A 9001-nucleotide genomic window follows, 5' to 3' on the forward strand; every position below is an offset into this window, starting at 1 on the left:
GGCCAGACCTAAAAAAAACTCTCTTACCTCCAACGCCGAATAACCACTATAATTATAATATCTCAAAAGCAGCTGGCCTTGTAAACTTAATGAGCAAGCAAGCCGATGCATTTTGGGATTTGTTGTAAAAGAATAAAAATACTATCCATCCTTTCCTTTTTTTCCGGCAACAAGCGATGTTACAAAGATATCACAGCACACAGTGAGATTGAGTGAAAGAAGAGGCACTCCACAGCTCTTGTTATTGAAATCCAGACAGGGGGCGGAAGGAGAAAAGTATGAAGGAATTGCGATAGTGAGACCAACTCTTCTATCTATCTGCATTACATGGAAAAAGGAAAGATTTAGTACTCATGGCCGGTTAGCTCAGTTGTTTAGAGCGTGGTGCTAATAACGCCACGGTCGCGGGTTCAATTCCCGTACGGGCCAGGTTGCATTTTTTCTCTCTCTAAACTCTTTTTTCTCATTTAATCAAGCTCTTATAAATCCATACACTCTGTTGCTCCAGTATACGTTCACTTTCCATTAGTCCTTCTTTTGCCACTGCTGACCAAAGCTCAAGCCGGCAGTGCCAGTAGAACAACACAAGTGCAAGGGATTGTCTCTCCAAGATGGAGACACTGCCTCAGACTATGTCTCGTGAGAGGTGGAGGGAGACCAAGAGCTGATTATTAGATGCGTGGGGATAAGAGGAACATAACTCAGGTGAACAGATTCTGGATAGTGATGCTATAGCTAGGATCAGCAACGTTACAGGGGAAAGGATAGGAAAATAATTAGGTGACAGAAGTATAGAAGTGGCTACAAGGGGGTGTGTCTCTTAAGAGGGCCGAAAGATACACTGAAGGCGAAGGTGAAGTAAAAGAAGAAAGAAAGATCAAAGGAAGTCGACAGTGATTGAGAGAAAACTCACAAAGGCAAATTGAGCAAAAGACAAAGCCTGGGGAGTTAGAATACTTCAATGCAAATTTACGCCGCAGATTAGCATGACAACTGACCCTTGTACAGTGGTGCTGAAACAATTTTCAGTGTGGGGGTGCTGCCATCAAAGGGCTTCTGAAAATCCAGGAATCATACAAAGAACAAGTCCTGCGGAATGAGCCACGCACATTCAGAAAGAATGGTGATGCGTTGGTTACTTATTGGTAATCTTCATTAGCCTTAGTCCATTGCGTCCTTGTGACAGTCATTACAAAGTAAGGTGATGTCACCTTCCAACAGGAAGAAAGAACAGGAGGATCCTTAAATGCTAGCCCCATGCACCCAACCTGGGTGCCAAGCCCTTGCCAAAGGACTGATGGGAAGGTGGGCAGGATGTAATGTTTGTGACAAAGACAAGATGGACTAAGGGTAATGCAGAGTTCAAAACATTGGTACTCAAATGCAAAACAGAAAAATTATTAAGCCATAATGCTTGACAAATGTATGCTCTGAGGACCAAGTAGCCACCCTAGGAATTTCCTAGATTGTTACTCACTGGAATTCAACCCAGGAGGTGGCCATTCCTCTCGTAGACCATCCCTGAACTGGAAGATATTCTAAAAAGCCTTGCAAAGCCAGAAAAATTGACAACTTAATCCACCTACTCAGAGTCATAAAAGTCACCTTCTTGTCTTTTCCAGGCTGTCCAAAAGTCACAAACAAGGAGTCGGTTTTCCTGAACTGCAGAGGCCTGGTGACATAAATGAAAAGAGCTCTTTAAACATCAAGTGTATTCAGCAAATGTTCCTCCGGAGAAGAAGGAGAGGAAATGAAAGAAGGAAGAATTATTTCCTAAGATCTATCAAAAATAGACTTAACCTTTGCAGCAAAGGTAAGGCTAGGCCTTAAAGTTACCCCATCTTCCAAAGTATCAAATGAAGAGAGGACAGCATTTTAAGGCTCCCAGCTCCCCAATTGTTCTCAGCAAGGTGATAGGAAATAGGAAAATAACTTTATAGGAAACAATCTTTATGTCTACAGTATCCAGATCCTCAAAGAGATAAAATTGCAAAGCCTATAAAAGAGTAGGAAGATTCTGAATTGGGGAAAAGGGATTTTTCAACTGGTCTTACAATTGACAAAAGATCAGAACAGTCTAGACACCAAAGATTGTAACATCGACAAAGGTACAGAAAAGTCCCTAAAAACCTTTATTGCAAAGCAATGAGCTTTCAGAGTGGAAAGAGATTCAAGTGAAACCCATTCAGAAGAAAATGCAAAATAGCAGACAAACTACAGGTAGGTGCCAAAAGATCATGAGCAGAACATCACGTCTCAAAAGACTTCCATTTCCTTGAGTAAGACTTCGAAGTAGAAGGCCTGCTGGAGTGCTGAATTAACTCCACTAAGGAAGAGGAAAGACCCTTTGCTAGCAGTCCAGACTTCTCAACCTCCAAAGCGATAGAGTGAGTTGGAGCAAGAAGGTCAGGGACAACGTTCTGAGACAGACACACTTGAGCAGTACTCAAGGAGGTAGAAGAGCCAGGGGTTCAGAAGAGGAAACCATGACATCTTTGGCCAATAAGGGCCCACAAGAATAAAGTTCCCTCCCCCCTGCTGAGACTTGAAGAGAACCATCTGGATCAATAAAAAGTGGGGGAATGTATAAAGGAGACTTCTCAGCCACTTTATCACCAATACGTCCACTACCTAAGCTCCTTGTTCCGGAAGCCTGGATCAGAATCGACAAAGATGAGCATTGTCCTTGTTTGAAAAGAGATCCAGAAAGGGTTTCACAAACTCTCGGCATATCTCTCAAAACAACGACCTGGATAACGTCAACTCCAGCAAATTTGGAAACCTCCAGCTGTCTGCCATCACATTGTCGGTGCCCTTGATGTGTACTGCCGACGTGTGCAACAGGTTGATCTCTGCCCAATAACCCAATTGTTCTGCTATTGCATTGAGGGATTTTGAATGCATGCTTCACTGTTGGTTAATGTAAAAGACAGCTACCTTATTCTCTGTCTTTACTAGCACATTTTTTTGAGACAGATGATGATGGGAAAACTTCAAAGCCCTGAAGATTACCATCAACTCCATCTATTTCCATGACCTCCGACTCTCTAGGAAAGACCACTTGAATCGACAGGATCAGTCCAACACAGTAGCTCTCCAGCCAGGTTTGCTGCCATCTGTTGCGAGGATTCAGGAGCATCCAGGTATATTAGTGTCCACTTAGACCAGTGGTCTTCAAACTCTTTAATGCTGCATCCACCCAATGGGAAAAAAAAACATTGGTGCCTCCCCTCTGAATTGTCCACAATTCTTCTATTAAATTGACACTGTTTAAATATGTCTAGACCTATTTAAACATTGCAGTTAAGTTCTGTTACTGTTTTAAAAATGCAATCAAATACATGACCCCAAATATACTATTCTGGTCAGGCCTGCCCTACTAACCAATTGCAGCGTCATGCTCTGCTGAGTAAACTGATCTCACGACAGTGAGGAATGCACAGGCCGGGTGGTGCCCGGCGCACAAAAGCGCGCCTCCTTGTGTTGTACGTCTCTTCGCGCAAATGCAAACTCAGATTTCCTGCACTGTGGTCGGCAGGAGAGACATGGGAAGGCGCAGTAGGGAAGGCTTGAGCAACGAACCGTTGGCTATGTTTTGTTGTTACTTTGTTGACAGGAGCTCAAGTAATTTGAAGCAGAAGGAACGACCAGACCTAAAAAAAACTCTCTTACCTCCAACGCCAAATAACCACTATAATTATAATATCTCAAAAGCAGCTGGCCTTGTAAACTTAATGAGCAAGCAAGCCGATGCATTTTGGGTTTTGTTGTAAAAGAATAAAAATACTATCCATCCTTTCCTTTTTTTCCGGCAACAAGCGATGTTACAAAGATATCACAGCACACAGTGAGATTGAGTGAAAGACGAGGCACTGAGGCTGGCGTGCAGCACTCCACAACTCTTGTTATTGAAATCCAGACAGGAGGCGGAAGGAGAAAAGTATGAAGGAATTGCGATAGTGAGACCAACTCTTCTATCTATCTGCATTATATGGAAAAAGGATATATTTAGTACTCATGGCCGGGTAGCTCAGTTGGTTAGAGCGCGGTGCTAATAACGCCAAGGTCGCGGGTTCAATCCCTGTACGGGCCAGGTTGCATTTTTTCTCTCAACTAAACTCTTTTTTTCTCATTTAATCAAGCTCTTATAAATCCATACACTCTGTTGCTCCAGTATACGTTCACTTTCCATTAGTCCTTCTTTTGCCACTGCTGACCAAAGCTCAAGCCGGCAGTGCCAGTAGAACAACACAAGTGCAAGGGATTGTCTCTCCAAGATGGAGACACTGCCTCAGACTATGTCTCGTGAGAGGTGGAGGGAGGCCAAGAGCTGATTATTAGATGCGTGGGGATAAGTGGAACATAACTCAGGTGAACAGATTCTGGATAGTGATGCTATAGCTAGGATCAGCAACGTTACAGGGGAAAGGATAGGAAAATAATTAGGTGACAGAAGTATAGAAGTGGCTACAAGGGGGTGTGTCTCTTAAGAGGGCCGAAAGATCCACTGAAGGCGAAGGTGAAGTGAAAGAAGAAAGAAAGATCAAAGGAAGTCGACAGTGATTGAGAGAAAACTCACAAAGGCAAATTGAGCAAAAGACAAAGCCTGGGGAGTTAGACTACTTCAATGCAAATTTACGCCGCAGATGAGCATGACAACTGACCCTTGTACAGTGGTGCTGAAACAATTTTCAGTGTGGGTGTGCTGCCATCAAAGGGCTTCTGAAAATCCAGGAATCATACAAAGAACAAGTCCTGCGTAATGAGCCACGCACATTCAGAAAGAATGGTGATGCTTTGGTTACTTATTGGTAATCTTCATTAGCCTTAGTCCATTGCGTCCTTGTGACAGTCATTACAAAGTAAGGTGATGTCACCTTCCAACAGGAAGAAAGAACAGGAGGATCCTTAAATGCTAGCCCCATGCACCCAACCTGGGTGCCAAGCCCTTGCCAAAGGACTGATGGGAAGGTGGGCAGGATGTAATGTTTGTGACAAAGACAAGATGGACTAAGGGTAATGCAGAGTTCAAAACATTGGTACTCAAATGCAAAACAGAAAAATTATTAAGCCATAATGCTTGACAAATGTATGCTCTGAGGACCAAGTAGCCACCCTAGGAATTTCCTAGATTGTTACTCACTGGAATTCAACCCAGGAGGTGGCCATTCCTCTCGTAGACCATCCCTGAACTGGAAGATATTCTAAAAAGCCTTGCAAAGCCAGAAAAATTGACAACTTAATCCACCTACTCAGAGTCATAAAAGTCACCTTCTTGTCTTTTCCAGGCTGTCCAAAAGTCACAAACAAGGAGTCGGTTTTCCTGAACTGCAGAGGCCTGGTGACATAAATGAAAAGAGCTCTTTAAACATCAAGTGTATTCAGCAAATGTTCCTCCGGAGAGGAAAGAGAGGGAATGAAAGAAGGAAGAATTATTTCCTAAGATCTATCAAAAATAGACTTAACCTTTGCAGGAAAGGTAAGGCTAGGCCTTAAAGTTACCCCATCTTCCAAAGTATCAACTGAAGAGAGGACAGCATTTTAAGGCTCCCAGCTCCCCAATTGTTCTTAGGAAGGTGATAGGAAATAGGAAAATAACTTTATAGGAAACAATCTTTATGTCTACAGTGTCCAGATCCTCAAAGAGATAAAATTGCAAAGCCTATAAAAGAGTAGGAAGATTCTGAGTTGGAGAAATGGGATTTTTCAACTGGTCTTACAATTGACAAAAGATCAGAACAGTCTAGACACCAAAGATTGTAATATCGACGAAGGTACAGAAAAGTCCCTGAAAAACCTTTATCGCAAAGCAATGAGCTTTCAGAGTGGAAAGAGATTCAACTGAAACCCATTCAGAAGAAAATGCAAAATAGCAGAAAAACTACAGGTAGGTGCCAAAAAATCATGAGCAGAACATCACGTCTCAAAAGACTTCCAGTTCTTTGAGTAAGACTTCGAAGTAGAAGGCCTGCTGGAGTGCTGAATTAACTCCACTAAGGAAGAGGAAAGACCCTTTGCTAGCAGTCCAGTCTTCTCAACCTCCAAAGCGATAGAGTGAGTTGGAGCAAGAAGGTCAGGGACGACGTTCTGAGAGAGACACACGTGAGCAGTACTCAAGGAGGTAGAAGAGCCAGGGGTTCAGAAGAGGAAACCATGACATCTCTGGCCAATAAGGGCCCACAAGAATAAAGTTCCCTCCCCCCTGCTGAGACTTGAAGAGATCCATCTGGATCAATAAAAAGTGGGGAAATGTATAAAGGAGACTTCTCAGCCACTTTATCACCAATACGTCCACTACCTAGGCTCCTGGTTCCGGAAGCCTGGATCAGAATCGACAAAGATGACCATTGTCCTTGTTTGAAAAGAGATCCAGAAAGGGTTTCACAAACTCTCGGCATATCTCTCAAAACAACGACCTGGATAACGTCAACTCCAGCAAATTTGGAAACCTCCAGCTGTCTGCCATCACATTGTCGGTGCCCTTGATGTGTACTGCCGACGTGTGCAACAGGTTGATCTCTGCCCAATAACCCAATTGTTCTGCTATTGCATTGAGGGATTTTGAATGCATGCTTCACTGTTGGTTAATGTAAAAGACAGCTACCTTATTCTCTGTCTTTACTAGCACATTTTTTTGAGACAGATGATGATGGGAAAACTTCAAAGCCCTGAAGATTACCATCAACTCCATCTATTTCCATGACCTCCGACTCTCTAGGAAAGACCACTTGAATCGACAGGATCAGTCCAACACAGTAGCTCTCCAGCCAGGTTTGCTGCCATCTGTTGCGAGGATTCAGGAGCATCCAGGTATATTAGTGTCCACTTAGACCAGTGGTCTTCAAACTCTTTAATGCCGCATCCACCCAATGGGAAAAAAAAACATTGGTGCCTCCCCTCTGAATTGTCCACAATTCTTCTATTAAATTGACACTGTTTAAATATGTCTAGACCTATTTAAACATTGCAGTTAAGTTCTGTTACTGTTTTAAAAATGCAATCAAATACATGACCCCAAATATACTATTCTGGTCAGGCCTGCCCTACTAACCAATTGCAGCGTCATGCTCTGCTGAGTAAACTGATCTCACGACAGTGAGGAATGCACAGGCAGGGTGGTGCCCGGCGCACAAAAGCGCGCCTCCTTGTGTTGTACGTCTCTTCGCGCAAATGCAAACTCAGATTTCCTGCACTGTGGTCGGCAGGAGAGACATGGGAAGGCGCAGTAGGGAAGGCTTGAGCAACGAACCGTTGGCTATGTTTTGTTGTTACTTTGTTGACAGGAGCTCAAGTAATTTGAAGCAGAAGGAACGACCAGACCTAAAAAAAACTCTCTTACCTCCAACGCCAAATAACCACTATAATTATAATATCTCAAAAGCAGCTGGCCTTGTAAACTTAATGAGCAAGCAAGCCGATGCATTTTGGGTTTTGTTGTAAAAGAATAAAAATACTATCCATCCTTTCCTTTTTTTCCGGCAACAAGCGATGTTACAAAGATATCACAGCACACAGTGAGATTGAGTGAAAGACGAGGCACTGAGGCTGGCGTGCAGCACTCCACAACTCTTGTTATTGAAATCCAGACAGGAGGCGGAAGGAGAAAAGTATGAAGGAATTGCGATAGTGAGACCAACTCTTCTATCTATCTGCATTATATGGAAAAAGGATATATTTAGTACTCATGTCCGGGTAGCTCAGTTGGTTAGAGCGCGGTGCTAATAACGCCAAGGTCGCGGGTTCAATCCCTGTACGGGCCAGGTTGCATTTTTTCTCTCAACTAGACTCTTTTTTTCTCATTTAATCAAGCTCTTATAAATCCATACACTCTGTTGCTCCAGTATACGTTCACTTTCCATTAGTCCTTCTTTTGCCACTGCTGACCAAAGCTCAAGCCGGCAGTGCCAGTAGAACAACACAAGTGCAAGGGATTGTCTCTCCAAGATGGAGACACTGCCTCAGACTATGTCTCGTGAGAGGTGGAGGGAGGCCAAGAGCTGATTATTAGATGCGTGGGGATAAGTGGAACATAACTCAGGTGAACAGATTCTGGATAGTGATGCTATAGCTAGGATCAGCAACGTTACAGGGGAAAGGATAGGAAAATAATTAGGTGACAGAAGTATAGAAGTGGCTACAAGGGGGTGTGTCTCTTAAGAGGGCCGAAAGATACACTGAAGGCGAAGGTGAAGTGAAAGAAGAAAGAAAGATCAAAGGAAGTCGACAGTGATTGAGAGAAAACTCACAAAGGCAAATTGAGCAAAAGACAAAGCCTGGGGAGTTAGACTACTTCAATGCAAATTTACGCCGCAGATGAGCATGACAACTGACCCTTGTACAGTGGTGCTGAAACAATTTTCAGTGTGGGGGTGCTGCCATCAAAGGGCTTCTGAAAATCCAGGAATCATACAAAGAACAAGTCCTGCGTAATGAGCCACGCACATTCAGAAAGAATGGTGATGCTTTGGTTACTTATTGGTAATCTTCATTAGCCTTAGTCCATTGCGTCCTTGTGACAGTCATTACAAAGTAAGGTGATGTCACCTTCCAACAGGAAGAAAGAACAGGAGGATCCTTAAATGCTAGCCCCATGCACCCAACCTGGGTGCCAAGCCCTTGCCAAAGGACTGATGGGAAGGTGGGCAGGATGTAATGTTTGTGACAAAGACAAGATGGACTAAGGGTAATGCAGAGTTCAAAACATTGGTACTCAAATGCAAAACAGAAAAATTATTAAGCCATAATGCTTGACAAATGTATGCTCTGAGGACCAAGTAGCCACCCTAGGAATTTCCTAGATTGTTACTCACTGGAATTCAACCCAGGAGGTGGCCATTCCTCTCGTAGACCATCCCTGAACTGGAAGATATTCTAAAAAGCCTTGCAAAGCCAGAAAAATTGACAACTTAATCCACCTACTCAGAGTCATAAAAGTCACCTTCTTGTCTTTTCCAGGCTGTCCAAAAGTCACAAACAAGGAGTCGGTTTTCCTGAACTGCAG

The 9001-nt window shown here is 43.3% G+C and overlaps 1 non-coding gene across 1 annotated transcript; it reads left to right on the forward strand.

The window, feature by feature from the left end:
* Positions 1 to 355: 355 nt before the first annotated feature.
* Positions 356 to 429, forward strand: TRNAI-AAU (transfer RNA isoleucine (anticodon AAU)). Its single transcript has one exon. It is a non-coding gene; the product is annotated as a tRNA-Ile (tRNA).
* Positions 430 to 9001: the final 8572 nt, after the last annotated feature.

This window comes from Pleurodeles waltl, chromosome 12 (assembly GCF_031143425.1).
Source record: "Pleurodeles waltl isolate 20211129_DDA chromosome 12, aPleWal1.hap1.20221129, whole genome shotgun sequence".
NCBI lineage: Eukaryota > Metazoa > Chordata > Amphibia > Caudata > Salamandridae > Pleurodeles > Pleurodeles waltl.